We start from the raw sequence: 13,439 nt of genomic DNA on the forward strand, positions 1-13,439 counted from the left end.
TAGGAGACTTGGCAACGCGCCAATACACCTGAGCTCAGTGTGCGCATCAGCACAAGGAGCGCATTATTCACACGGAACTGAGCAGGATGCGTCAATTTCTTGCGTCACCTGGGCATATGTTGTTGCCTTTGGCCGATATGCTCCAGCGTTTTCTCCCTAGCGCTGTTAAGCATTAGGTCGCGGAATTAAATCCCGGCCGTGATGGCCGCATTTCGAATTGTGGACAAAATACAAAACGCCAGTGTCCCGTGCGTTAGGGGCCCGTTAAAGATCGTCTGGTAGTGAAAATTAACCAGGCGTCGCCGCATTCTGGCGTGCTTCAAAATGAAATCATGGTTTCGCCACGTTAAACCCCAAAATTCAACTAAATTTAATAAAATATTCGTCTCGAGCTGGTTTTCATTGTTGTCCAAACCGACCAAACTGTGGTTCTTCAGGAAGAATGGCATTGCGACCATAAAGCAGTCCAAATGATGTCAATGATGTAGGCTACCGAACAGGTTCGTTAAGAAATCTGACAGCACCTAGGCAGTCAATACGGATCGAGTTCACAAGGGTTTTCAGGACATCTGTTAAAGTGCGCTGAATCAGCTCCACAAAATCAGTTGTGGACGGGTGGCCAGGAGACGCTGAAGATCGTCCTAGAATAGCGTCCTGCACACAAGGACGGAAATTAATTCTCGTCTGTGTGCTGTACTAAAATTAAGTAAAATGCTGAATTGAGTGATAGGTTGTATGTTCATAGTTTATTACTAGACTCTTAAAAAAAAGGTAGTCTATAGTGACTCTTTTCGGGGTGTATCTGCTCGTCGCACATATGATGACCCTTTGGGTGGTAACACGTACTCTCTTAGAAATACAGTGCGGGCGACTCCCTCACAGTACCGGTGACTCTCTCTCGTAAGACCTACTGAGGTGTACGTATTACTGCCAAAGCAGGAGTTGATGGGAGTACCTCAGTGGTCCATGCAAGTACCCCTTGGTAGTCAGCGGTACGCCTTTAGAATGGCAACAATGACCCTTCCTATGGTAGTCATCTGAAGACTCACAATGGTGGTGTACATGACTACCATGGCAAGAGTTGGTGAAACTACATTTTGGGTGGTAACACGTACTCTCTTGGAAATACAGTGTGGGTGACTTCCTCAGTACCGGTGACTCTCCCGCAAGAACTACTGAGGTGTATGTATTACTCCCAAAGCAGGAGTTGATGTGACTACCTCAGTGGTCCATGCAAGTACCTCTTGGTAGTCAGTGGTACCCCTTTGGAATGGCAACAATGACCCTTCCTAGGGTAGTCATCGGAAGACTGACAATGGTGGTGTACATGACTACCATGGCAAGAGTTGGAGAAACTACCTCCAGGTACTTAACCGAACCCTTTGCAGCAACTGCTGTGACCGCTGCCTGGGTAGTCAAAAAACGATCTCTACTTTAAGATGGAAGCTCACAACATAATAGATTTTAGTCTGCGTGTGCAACAAAGGCCTAGTTCTTCAGCAGCTCCTAGCCACCATTATATGCTATGATAAACTGCAATACTATAAACACCTAAAAAAACACTGAGCACATAGCACTACAGTGAGTAAAACACCAAGAGCGAAAATTTCACTACTATAACTGTATTAACCTCTAACGCATCAATGTACTATACCTGGCAAAAACAGAAGACAGCAGTCTGATTTGCTCAACTGGAATCAATGGCCAACCTTGAGAAAAACTATGCTTCAGTTTAGAAGGCACAATGAACAGCTACAATATGTCCAAGGTTATCAGGTATTGTAGCATTTCAGGCATTTCAGCAAGAATTTAATTCTTTGCCATGACAAATGGCCCATTTATTTCTATATATCATGGAGGCATACGTGGACAGAATAATTAAATTTCCATATTGATATTAAATGGCCAATTTACAATCTCACCAAATCAAAGCACTCATACAGCATCGATGACAATGGAAGAAATATGCCTAAAGACCAGATAAATGCAAAACAGGGCATGACAAATAGTGCCAGTTTAATATACCTGCGCTGCCTGCGTAGTAGGTACATCCCATAATGTTTCAAAAGTGCAATTTCTTGGCCATCCTTTCATCCAAATTGTCAAAAAAGACTGTTGTCTCACTTCTTAAATGTTTCCGTTGTGCACTGCCACCATGTTTACGTCAAATTCTGTCTGCTCCGGTAAACATGTGAAAGAACAGCACAACTGTTAAACACTTGTAAAAATTTTATTCAATAAAAAATATGCACACATCAGAGTAACCTTTAGCAAGAGCACATATAGTGATGACAAGGAGCACTTAATTCTTGTAAGCAGAGCACCCAGTTTAGAGAAGAACAGGAAGAGCCTGAGAATAGCTTTACTGCATCCGTTAATGTTCTCGTGGAATGAACCACAAATGGCGTTGCCACCATGGTATATCGCAAGCCCACACATGTCAAAATACCTAGATTTTCGTTCTGTAAACCTTCATCATCATCAGCCTGGTTACGCCCACTGCAGGGCAAAGGCCTCTCCCATACTTCTCCAACTACCCCAGTCATGTACTAATTGTGACCATGTTGTCCCTGCAATCTCCTTAATCTCATCCGCCCATCTAACTTTCTGCCGCCCCCTGCTACGCTTCCCTTCCCTTGGAATCCAGTCTGTAACCCTTAATGACCATCGGTTATCTTCCCTCCTCATTACATGTCCTGCCCATGCTCATTCATTTTTCTGGACTTCAACTAAGATGTCATTAACTCGCGTTTGTTCCCTCACCAAATTTGCTCTTTTCTTATTCCTTAACGTTACACCCATCATTCTTTTTTCCATAGCTCGTTGCGTCGTCCTCAATTTAAGTAGAACCCTTTTCCTAACCCTCCAGGTTTCTGCCCCGTACGCGAGTACTGGTAAGACACAGCAGCTATACACTCTTCTCTTGAAGGATAATGGCAACCTTTTGTTGATGATCTGAGAATGCCTGCCAAACGCACCCCAGTCCATTCTTATTCTGCTGATTATTTCAGTGTCATGATCCGGATCCACGGTCACTACCTGTCCTATGTAGATGTATTCCATTACCTCTTTCAGTGCCTCGCTACCTATCGTAAACTGCTGTTCTCTTCAGAGACTGCTAAACATTACTTTAGTTTTCTGCAGATTAATTTTTAGACCCACCCTTCTCTACTTTGCCTCTCCAGGTCAGCGAGCATGCATTGCAGTTGGTCCCCCGAGTTACTAAGCAAGGCAATATCATCAGCGAACTGCAAGTTACTAAGGTATTCTTCATTAACTCTTATCCCCAATTCTTCCCAATCCAGGTAACTGAATACCTCCTGTAAACACGCTGTGAATAGGATTGGAGAGATCGTATCTCCTTGCCTGACGGCTTTCTTTATTGGGAATTTGTTGCTTTGTTTATGGAGGACTACGGTGGCTGTGGAGCCACTATAGATATTTTTCAGTATTTTTACATACTGCTCGTCTACACCCTGATTCCGTAATGCCTCCATTACTGCTAAGGTTTCGACTGAATCAAACGCTTTCTCGTAATCAATGAAAGCTGTATATAAGGGTTGGTTATATTCCGCACATTTCTTTATCACCTGATTGACAGTGTCAATATCGTCTATTGTTGAGTAGCCATTACGGAATCCTGCCTGGTCCTTTAGTCCTAAGGTGTTCCTGATTCTCTTTGCGATTACCTTAGTAAATACTTTGTAGAAACGGACAGTAAGCTGATCGGTCTATAATTTTTCAAGTCTTTGGCGTCCCCTTTCTGATGGACTAGGATTATGTTAGCGTTCTTCCAAGATTCTGTAAACCTTAAGGGCAACCAAATGCTCGGTCACCTCATCGCTAGTAACCTTGCTTTTCCATCTTCGGTCGAGCCCTAAAGGCAGAAAGCAGAGGTGATCTTGGTGCGAAATGACATGGCAAGTAATGGTCAGCTTCTGTAACTGCTAAGTGGGCAAGAATGTTACGCCTCGGCGCCCATCCGCCAAGTGGCGGCAAAGAAAAGCAAGCGTGCTACCATCCTGTATGCAGGTGGCATGAGTGGGACTTTTACCAGAGTGTTGAATGACTGCAATGTTTGTGTGGCGCATGTCCTTTCCAGCAAGCTAAGTGATGAAATGGTGCACGTGAAGAACTTCCTTGGTGTCGTGTATGTATTCCTATGCAAAAAATATGATTCACTGTACAATGGCAAATCTGAAAACTTCGAAAAGTGCCTAAAGCAGCATCAGCACGAAGGCCAGAAACGCAACCCTGTTTTCAAAACATTATTTATTTATTTGTTTATTTACTTATTTAACCATACTGCAGGGCAATTCTTTGGCCCTAGCAGGAGGGGCATTTTCGAAACGACAAACAATGAATAAAAGTAATAAATTAGAAAACAAGCAAAAGTAACGCTAAAACAATGGAGAAGCAATATTCAAGAAAACAAAAAAGAAAGAGAACCAAAACAGAACTAAAACCAGCAGAAAATACGTATATTTATACAATTTCAAGTATTTATAGCTCACAAAAGAAACGTTCCAGTTCTGCTGAAAAGTCATTGGCCTTGATAACACTCCAAACACCAGGAGAAGATAGGCAACTCTATAGACTAAGACTAGGTATTCGTTATAGCTACTGTATTACCTACGCGACTACTACTACAATCACTGCATCTTCTGATAGCGTAAACCAGAGGACTTTATGCGATTCTGTGATTCGTGCGATAACTTGCGAGTTGCAGCGCCAATTCGGAGCCGCAGAACACTGTCTATTTCGCGAGGCTTTGTGGCAGTATGCAGCGGAGTGCTTCTCGAACAGTTGTCAACTAGGCTGCTGTAGACGATGTCCCGTGTCCTATGCTGACCATTATACAGTTACCTATGTCTGTAATGGATCCGCTCTGATCATTCTCTTTCGTTCCTTTTTTTTGCCAGTAGTCTAAACGTCTTTTGGTTATCTCGACTTCTGTCCTGTTAATGCTTCCATTCGCTTCAAATCCCAGATCCCCTGGAAATTGGACGCCACCTGCCAGTTTTCCTAGGTGATTATCATCACATTCTATTATGATGTGCTGAACTGTGTCCGGATTTTCGCTGCAGCAAACACATGCCTCATCTGGATGCAAATATTTCGTGCGGTATGTTTCTGACCTCACACAGCCAGCTCCGCTCTCAAAATGGCTGCCCTTTGTGCTAACGCACGAATAACCTTTTGCACACCGACCGGCGAGTGTCTCCACGTAGGCATGTTTTGGAACCCGTTATTGAATATAGTAGCACAGGTTTCTATCCTCACAGAGACAAATAAATCTTGTTACAGCTAAGTAATGATTGAAAGAAGCCAATAGCACACTGAGCTGCCCTGCTCTTGCACACGTGTCTCCTTGGCGGCTGCACCATAGCCGACGGATCACTATGGTCGTAGCACCATAGAAACATATATCTGCGTCCATTAACGTTTGTGTTGCGTGGGACTCTTGGCACTTACTGACATAGCCCAAAATAAACCTGGTTTCAATATAAGCCCGCCTGCACTTATCAACGTTCTCCTCCATCCCTAGGGCCCGGTGACCCCAAGTTTTCACTGCGTCTTGACGTCAAACATTTTCCAGCTCGGTCAACATTATAGGGGATAGCTTGCTAAAGCCACGTGTAACGAATCATGCAAGACTTTTATCGCTTACGTCTTCGAAAGTGTATTACCCATCGCCTTGCTTTGGTAACGTTCAGTTGAGAAAGAAAACTATTACTCGATCCTGCATAAGTCCCGCGCACAGATGGAACCATTGCCGCGCCACGCATGACGCAATCGGAGCTAACTTTAGACTCTCGCTCGGTGTTCAGGGAGACATAGCTCGGAAGTCCATTCGTCGATTCGAGCGGGAACAGTCGCGTTTGAGGGAGCACATTTGACCATAGTAGGCATAGCCGCCCAAATCTTTCACTAGCGTGCGCAAGCGGCGATTTTTCTATGCGTCAGCGCCATGCGACGGAGCCAAGTTACACACAGGGCGAAAGTAAGCGTATGCCCACAAAGCGCGCTCAGCTGGGCCGATCGTCTGCTATTCCTTCTTAAAGAGATACAGAATAAAAATCCAAGAATATTGGGAAAGCACCACAATTGCACTCCTACGACACGATTGCTCTTGTATGAATTCATTATTCGGGTGATTTTTGAGCGGATGGCTTTATTTTTGACGCCCTGCCAGCGGCCACCGGGTCACACAGAACGCGCTCCCGACAAGAAGCCGGCGGATCTGACGTCACATCGACGGGGCGAACTGACCGGCTGACAACTGTTTTGTTTTCCCTGCGTTGCGTCGTGCACGTTGCTGTGTTCTCGTGAGAGTGATGACATGTGCGGATATTATGACTCCGATTTCGATGAGCCGCCTGGTGAACGAGCACACACGATAAAGGCATATGCATACGGTCCGTCCGCGTCATCTAGCAACAATGATGAAGACGCGCCGCAGCGTTCCCCCTCCGCGGTGCCGAGGGAGCCTGGACCAGCAACGCGGTAAGTGTTTACGCTGTGCATTGCATGGACCCGCGTAGAGGTTGAGAGATCAGGGGTGGCATCGTATGTGGAAACGAGACATAAGATGCAGTTTCTGCAGCTCGCGTCGCGAGCTTGCACCTGTCGAGAGTGAGAAAGCGAGACGGGAGGCGCACGCCTCATTGGCAATTTTGCATCCGTGGTAATAAGCCTAGCGTGGTCGTCGCGCGAACGCTTTGCCGTGTTTGGTTTCAGCAGAGAGAGGACGCTTATGTCTTCGACTATGCAATGTCAGGTGACGTAGGGAAATTAATCTGCCTTCTGCTCAAAGCTGCGTCCTGCGCCCGCTGGGTTGTATGTTATGCACCGCTGCTAGCCCGTAAAACTTGATTGAAGGTTACCTATACACACTATACTTTCCGTGAGTGCAACAACAACAAAAAAAGAAAACGTAGAAATCGTTGAAGATATTCACGCATATACACCTCCCCATACCTACGCCATCGCGCAGGCGCGGCCAGCGGCGTGAGCATAACAGTCGGCTTCTGACTCTCGCGCAGTAGGTGCTTGACGCGCGGAAGTAGCTCTGTTATTGCGAATAAATGCACTGGGGTAACGGGGCAGGATTGAGGCCAGGCACGTGCAGTGACTGAAATTGCGTTTTTGCATATTAGGCAGCGGCTCTCTTTATAAACAAGGAGCGTCCGGTTGTTCACCGAGTGAACGAGGGCATGCATAGCGCTAATAAAGCGCCGAATCTGCGTTCATTCTGAAGCACTCTTAGGTGCCCTACTTTTTTTTCTGTTTTGCTTTAGAATGGATGGTGTCGTGGAGACCAATGTGCTGACATACGGACGATAAGAGAGAATCTGCTGCCAAGAACAATCGCAGCACAGCGCTCCTTCCCTTGGCGAGAGCGAGATAACACCGCCAGTATCATGCAGGCGTTTCTTTGTTTGTTTCGTTCGTCGTCGCTGCAGACGATGCGAATTTCGATTCATTCGGGCAGAATTGTTCAAATATCTGGCTCAGAACGTCGTATAAACAACAAATTACTGCCAAACGGCACCTCTGCACGAAACGCCAGCGTGAACAAGCCAGTGGTTTACGGGACAAGCGTTCACGAGAAGCACGCGAGAATAGACTAAGGACGCATTCACACTTGCCGGTCGCAGAGGTCGTGCGACTGTCAGTCGCATGCGACCAGGGAGCGGCTTGACAACGCCGACGTTCACACTTCCAAGGACCACCTCAGTGACCTGCGGGTCGCCTTCTCGTTCGAAACGAGAAATCTCGGGAGGGACGCCGTTCGCGCACTTGCACGCTTGCGGTTTTTGCTGCCGGCAGTGACAACCGGATGCACAAAGTCTCGCGCGCTATGTCCAGTGACACTTGAGAAAGCCAGCGAAAAAATTTTCACGCAAATACGACAGAACTAGAACACCACAACGCTGGACTAGCAACTGACGTATATTTGAAAACACGGATCAACGCTCGTTCGAGGTTTGATTCATCGTGTTTTCTGTCTTTTTCTGTCGTGTTTGCGTATCAATTATCTCCCTGGTTTTCCCAAGCGTCAGCATGAACCAACTGGCCCAGCAAGCAGCACGCTACTTCCAGGGCATCACTGGGTGGTTTAACAGTTTGCGACTCGCAGTCGCAATGCTGGAAAATCGAGCAGCGCGCTATGGGCCTGCGACCGTCGCTTCTCTACCAATCAAGCTTTTCATCTTTCGGAAAAGAGTGGCACGGCAAGTCTCGCCCGACAACACTATATCGGCACCTTTGCACGCAGCAGAACCTCGGCATTCTGCGGCGTTGACACGGTTGCTTCTCACAACACACAACAAAACCACGAGATGAAGGACGAGATTCCTGAACGGTTCACACGAGGAAGCGGTGCGAATTGGACGGTCGAACAACAAAGCAAACGCGTCACAGCAGCCGTCAAACTCGCAAGCTTAGCAATCACTCGCAACGGGCGGGAAGCAGTGAGGTAAGTGTGACGCAATATCCAGTTTTGCCGGAGCCTTCAGAGGAGGCCGCTAGTTGCGGTGACTTGAAAAATAATTATTAAAACAAATACTTTTCGCTCATTTCTGCTCAGAAAGAGTGTTTTTTTCGGTCACTCTCGCTGTGATAGCTATAATTGGAGTCAGAAATTTCGGTGACAAATCTTTTTGTCTGTATCCTGTGTTATCTCATATTAGTGCGCATTCCAGTCGAACAACGAGCGTGAGTAGGTACATGTTTTTTTCTCGCATTTTATGCTCCGAAGATCATGCGTCGACGCATAGTGGCGCTATGGGGGTAGTGACAAGAGTGCACGCGCGTCGAAGAATCAGTTATTTTTTTATTTATTTTATTTATTTAAAGGTACACCGCAGGCTCCGGTCGGAGCATTGAGTGATGGGGGATTATACAATAATATACGCGATGAGCATGAACAAGACCAAAGAAAGGTAACAGTAAGCAGAACAAAAAAATTCATCATTATACAGTCTCAGTTTGCAAAATGTGTATATAAGCGCTCACGGAAATCTTCGCGGTTAGTGATTGAAACAATGGCATATGGAAGATCGTTCCAAAGTGCGATGGCTTGAGGCAAAGCCGAGGAATTGAAAGCTTTAGTTTTACCAAATATGCGTTTGATGCTGAGGTGATTACGAAGGCGCCTGCATGTGCGTAATGGTTTTTCAAGTGGCAGTGGGGATGGCGTTACGCTGTGAATATATTTATGTATTATTTATGTATTATGTAAAGAGCAGCAGAACGGCGAATACTTAACGTCTGGATTGAAATGCCTAGCTTAATTTTTGTTATACTGGAATGGCGGTTATAGTTACATGAAATGAATCGAGCGGCTCTATTTTGTACGGCTTCCAGCATTGATATTAAATATTTTTGATGAGGCGACCAGATGGATAAAGCAAATTCAAGCTGTGGGCGGACGAATCTTAAGTATGCCTATTTGCGTGTATGAGCTGAGCAATGAAGCAAATTTCAACGTAAGTAACCCAGCGTTTGTGACGCTTTAGCACATATGTTGGTGATAGGCAATTTGCATGAAAAGTCGGATGTAAGATGGAAGCCTAAGTACTTATATGACACCGCACGGGGCAGTGAAACGTTGTCTATTCAATACGTGAAGTTAGAAGGTGACTGTTTACGAGTAAAGGAAATTGCTTTGCACTTATTCGAGTTCAACGTCATAAGCCAGTTATCACACCAGGCATAAACGAGGTTAAGGTCCTTTTACAGGATCAAATGGTCCTCATGACTTTCAATAGTGCGGTATGCGGTGCAGTCGTCAGCAAATAGTCGCATGCAAGAGGAAATGTTAGAAGGTAGGTCATAATATAAATTTTAAAAAGCAAAGGGCCTAGCACGCTGCCCTGGGGAACACCGGATGTGACATCAGAAAAAAAGAAGCAAAATTATTGACGACTGTGAACTGCTTGCGAAAAGATGGAAAGTTATGAAGCCAAGACAGCGTTAGGGAGTCTAGTCTAAGAACAGATAGCTTAGCGATGAGGTGCTAGTGAGCAACGCGATCATATGCTTTTGGGTAGTCAAGAAAGATGCAATCAGTTTGAAGGTTATTATCCGTGTTAAAGTGCAAGTCAGTGGTGAATTCCAGTAACTGTGTATCACACGAAAAAGATTTTCGGAACCCACGCTGATTATTAAGAAAGAATTTATTAAACTCGAGGTGGTTATAAATATTCTACGCAATAATACGCTCAAGCATTTTGCAACATATGCAAGTGAGCGAGATAGGGTGGTAGTTCTCCGCCATATTTCTGTTACCACATTTACACACTGGAATTACTTTTCCAACTTTCCAATCAAGTGGAAGATGGCCTGTCGATAAAGATTGTGTAAAAATGTGATATAATATTTTGCTAGAGATAGACATTGTATTATTCAAGATTTTAGAACATAAGTTACCGGGACCAGCATAGGAAGATACCTTAAGGTTAGTAATGAGGCATGCGATTCCTTGAATTGTGATGGCATTGGGCACCATGTATCCAAATTCATGATCACGAATAATAGTCATTCTGAAATGATCTTCAACAGAGGATCGAAGCTAATGCAAGGACAATTGTTGTTTGGGACTCGTGACGTTGACTCGCCTTGCTCTGCCGAGAAGCGCGTTCCAAAAATCAGCAAGCAATCGAGGAAATAAAATTTAAAGGTGCGTCACACGCTCACAGTCATGAGATAAGCCGAAAAATATCGATCGTTCATTTGTTACTCGCTGGCGCTAACGCTTTTTTTTTCTTGAATTCTGTGGAAAGGACCGTTATCTTCAGCGCTCGTGCTTTATAGCTTCAGACATACTGAAATGTCATCGTCAAGCGAAGCTGCTAAAAAATTTGGTCTGGCTCACACATCAATTGTCAGTATCGCAAGGAAAAATCTCCCTTACCGTCATAAATATTACAGCACTTTTTTTTTAATTATGGGGTTTTACGTGCCAAAACCACTTTCTGATTATGAGGCACGCCGTAGTGGGGGACTCCGGAAATTTCGACCACCTGGGGTTCTTTAACGTGCACCTAAATCTAAGTACACGGGTATTTTGCATTTCGCCCCCATCGAAATGCGGCCGCCGTGGCCGGGATTCGATCCCGCGACCTCGTGCTCAGCAGCCCAACACCATAGCCACTGAGCAACCACGGCGGGTTACAGCACTTTGGCTGCATTTTTTTTTTATTCAGATACCCTAAAGGCCCTTATGGGCATTACATAGGGGGGGGGGGGTGTTAACAACAGGATATGTCAAACACAATTGGGGGGGGAAGGCAATATAGAACACCGTGGTAAAGATCACCGAATACAACAAGACAATATAAAAAGAAAAAAGGAAAGAGAATTGCATACATGATGAAAACAACAACAACAACACTCCGTACAAAGCATGTAGATACACTTACAATGCGTCAAAGGCATAAAATTCTGCTTTTACCCAACATGCGTAAAACTGCGCTTCAAATTACTAACAAATGAGTCATGATCACGTATAGAAGCAATTTCTTTTGGCAGCTTATTCCAGTGATGAATAGCTAGAAAGAGCGGTGATTGTCGCAGGAGATTCGTACGTGCAAACATGGGACGCACTTTGAAGAGATGGTCGAGGCGGGGAAAAATTTTTTGTGGGGGTTTGATATGGGATGCTGTAAAGGATGACGGGGTATGATACAATCTGTGGAAGTGGGAAAGCAGTGCTAACAGTCGTCGTGTTTCTAGAGACGGTAATTGGAGGGACTCTTTGATAGCCGTGATGCTGGATGTTCTAGAGTATGTTTTAGTGATGAAGCGTGCTGCTTTATTTTGTAAAGATTCCAGCTTGTTTATTAGGTAAGTCTGATTTGGATTCCATATTATGGAAGCGTATTCAATCTATGAGCGAACTAGAGCTGTGTAAGCTAATAATTTAGTTGACTCATTTGCTAAATACAAATTTCGCCTAATGAATCCAAGTGTTTTATTTGCTTTCGAAATTGTTTCATCAATCTGATCATTCCATGTAAGGTTAGAAGTTAAATGGACTCCCAAATATTTTAATGTAGACACATTCTCTATGCATATGCTGTTCATAAAATATGAACTTAAGTGAACGTTACTGGCTCTGCTAAATGTCATTGTTTTAGTTTTAGAAACATTAATTTCCATTTGCCATTGCTCGCACCAAAGTGAAATTTTGTTTAGGTCGGCCTGTAAAATATTAGTGTCTTCAGAGGTGATAATTTGTCTGTAAAGAACGCAGTCATCTGCAAACAATCGAACTGTTGAGGTCAGGTTGTTACTGATGTCATTAATGTAAATTAAGAATAAGATTGCGCCAAGTACGGATCCCTGAGGAACGCCAGATTTAACTTGTGCTAAAGCGGAAAAGTGATCATTTACGGAAACAAATTGGTAGCGATTGGTTATAAAACTTGAGATCCAGTTTATAATTTTACCATGTATGTTAAGCCGGCTAAGTTTCATCATTAAGCGAGAATGGGGAACTTTATCGAATGCTTTCTTGAAGTCAATAAATATGGCATCGATTTTTATGGAATCGTGAACAGCTTGATGAAGATCAGTTATAAGTTCAAAAAGCTGTGTTTCACAAGAGCGTCCTTTCTGAAATCCATGTTGATTGTTCTGAATAAATTCAGAAAGTTCTGATCTGAATATAACAAAACAAATATGTTTGTAAAGTATTTTATGATGTGTTGCGTGCTTGTTGAAATGCTAAAAGCCAAACAAAAATGAAAGTGTGCACCAATTCGGTGTGGGCAGGTCGTTCAGTAGCGCCTAGCGTCAACGCAAAGCTCCACTACGGCAGACATGCGATGTGGGAGGGAGTCGCAGGGCGCCGGAACGAGGTTACTGTCAACCTTCAGCTCTTCCCATTGACTTTTGATGGCCTCCCACAACTCATCAGTAGTTGCTGTATGGAGGCCCATTTTTGACAAATTGGCTTTTAAAATGCTCCAAACGTTTTCTGTGACCCTCTTGTCCACACCCTTGGACGGACAACGTAGCGTCATCACGTCTGCGTTTGCAATATGCGCTGTCGCTGCGCGTGCAGTGTGGATCTAGGAAGGAGCATGCTGCAGCAGAAAGCGTCCATCGCTTTACATCCATCCAGCACGTGAGGAAAGAGCTGGTGATCAATGATTTCTATGTAGCCTACGAAGCACAGTCGACCATCAATGTGGCGGAGAGGACCGAGACCATCTTTCGTGATAACCCCTCACGCCTACACCCCCCCCCCCCCGCCCCCCGACGTTCACAAATTTTCTACCACTTGTTTTGACGCCCTGGACGTAGCGGGGATCATACGTTAAAAATAGAATAGTTTATGCGAATTATGACAGTCGGCGACCAAACTAAGAGAATGTATATAAGAAAGCAAGCAACTGGGCCAAAAGCAAAAAGTAAAATTATTTACC

At 44.6% G+C, this 13,439-nt stretch overlaps 1 long non-coding RNA gene across 1 annotated transcript in view; it reads left to right on the forward strand.

Moving 5' to 3' along the window:
• Nucleotides 1–6,317: 6,317 nt before the first annotated feature.
• The window catches only part of LOC142558050 (uncharacterized), a 73,280-nt gene continuing 66,158 nt past the window's right edge, over nt 6,318–13,439 (forward strand). Inside the window, exon 1 of the long non-coding RNA XR_012822937.1 lies at nt 6,318–6,507. This is a non-coding gene — a long non-coding RNA (uncharacterized LOC142558050). The remainder of the gene's footprint in view (nt 6,508–13,439) is intronic.

Source organism: Dermacentor variabilis, chromosome 9 (assembly GCF_050947875.1).
Source record: "Dermacentor variabilis isolate Ectoservices chromosome 9, ASM5094787v1, whole genome shotgun sequence".
In the NCBI taxonomy this organism is placed as follows: domain Eukaryota; kingdom Metazoa; phylum Arthropoda; class Arachnida; order Ixodida; family Ixodidae; genus Dermacentor; species Dermacentor variabilis.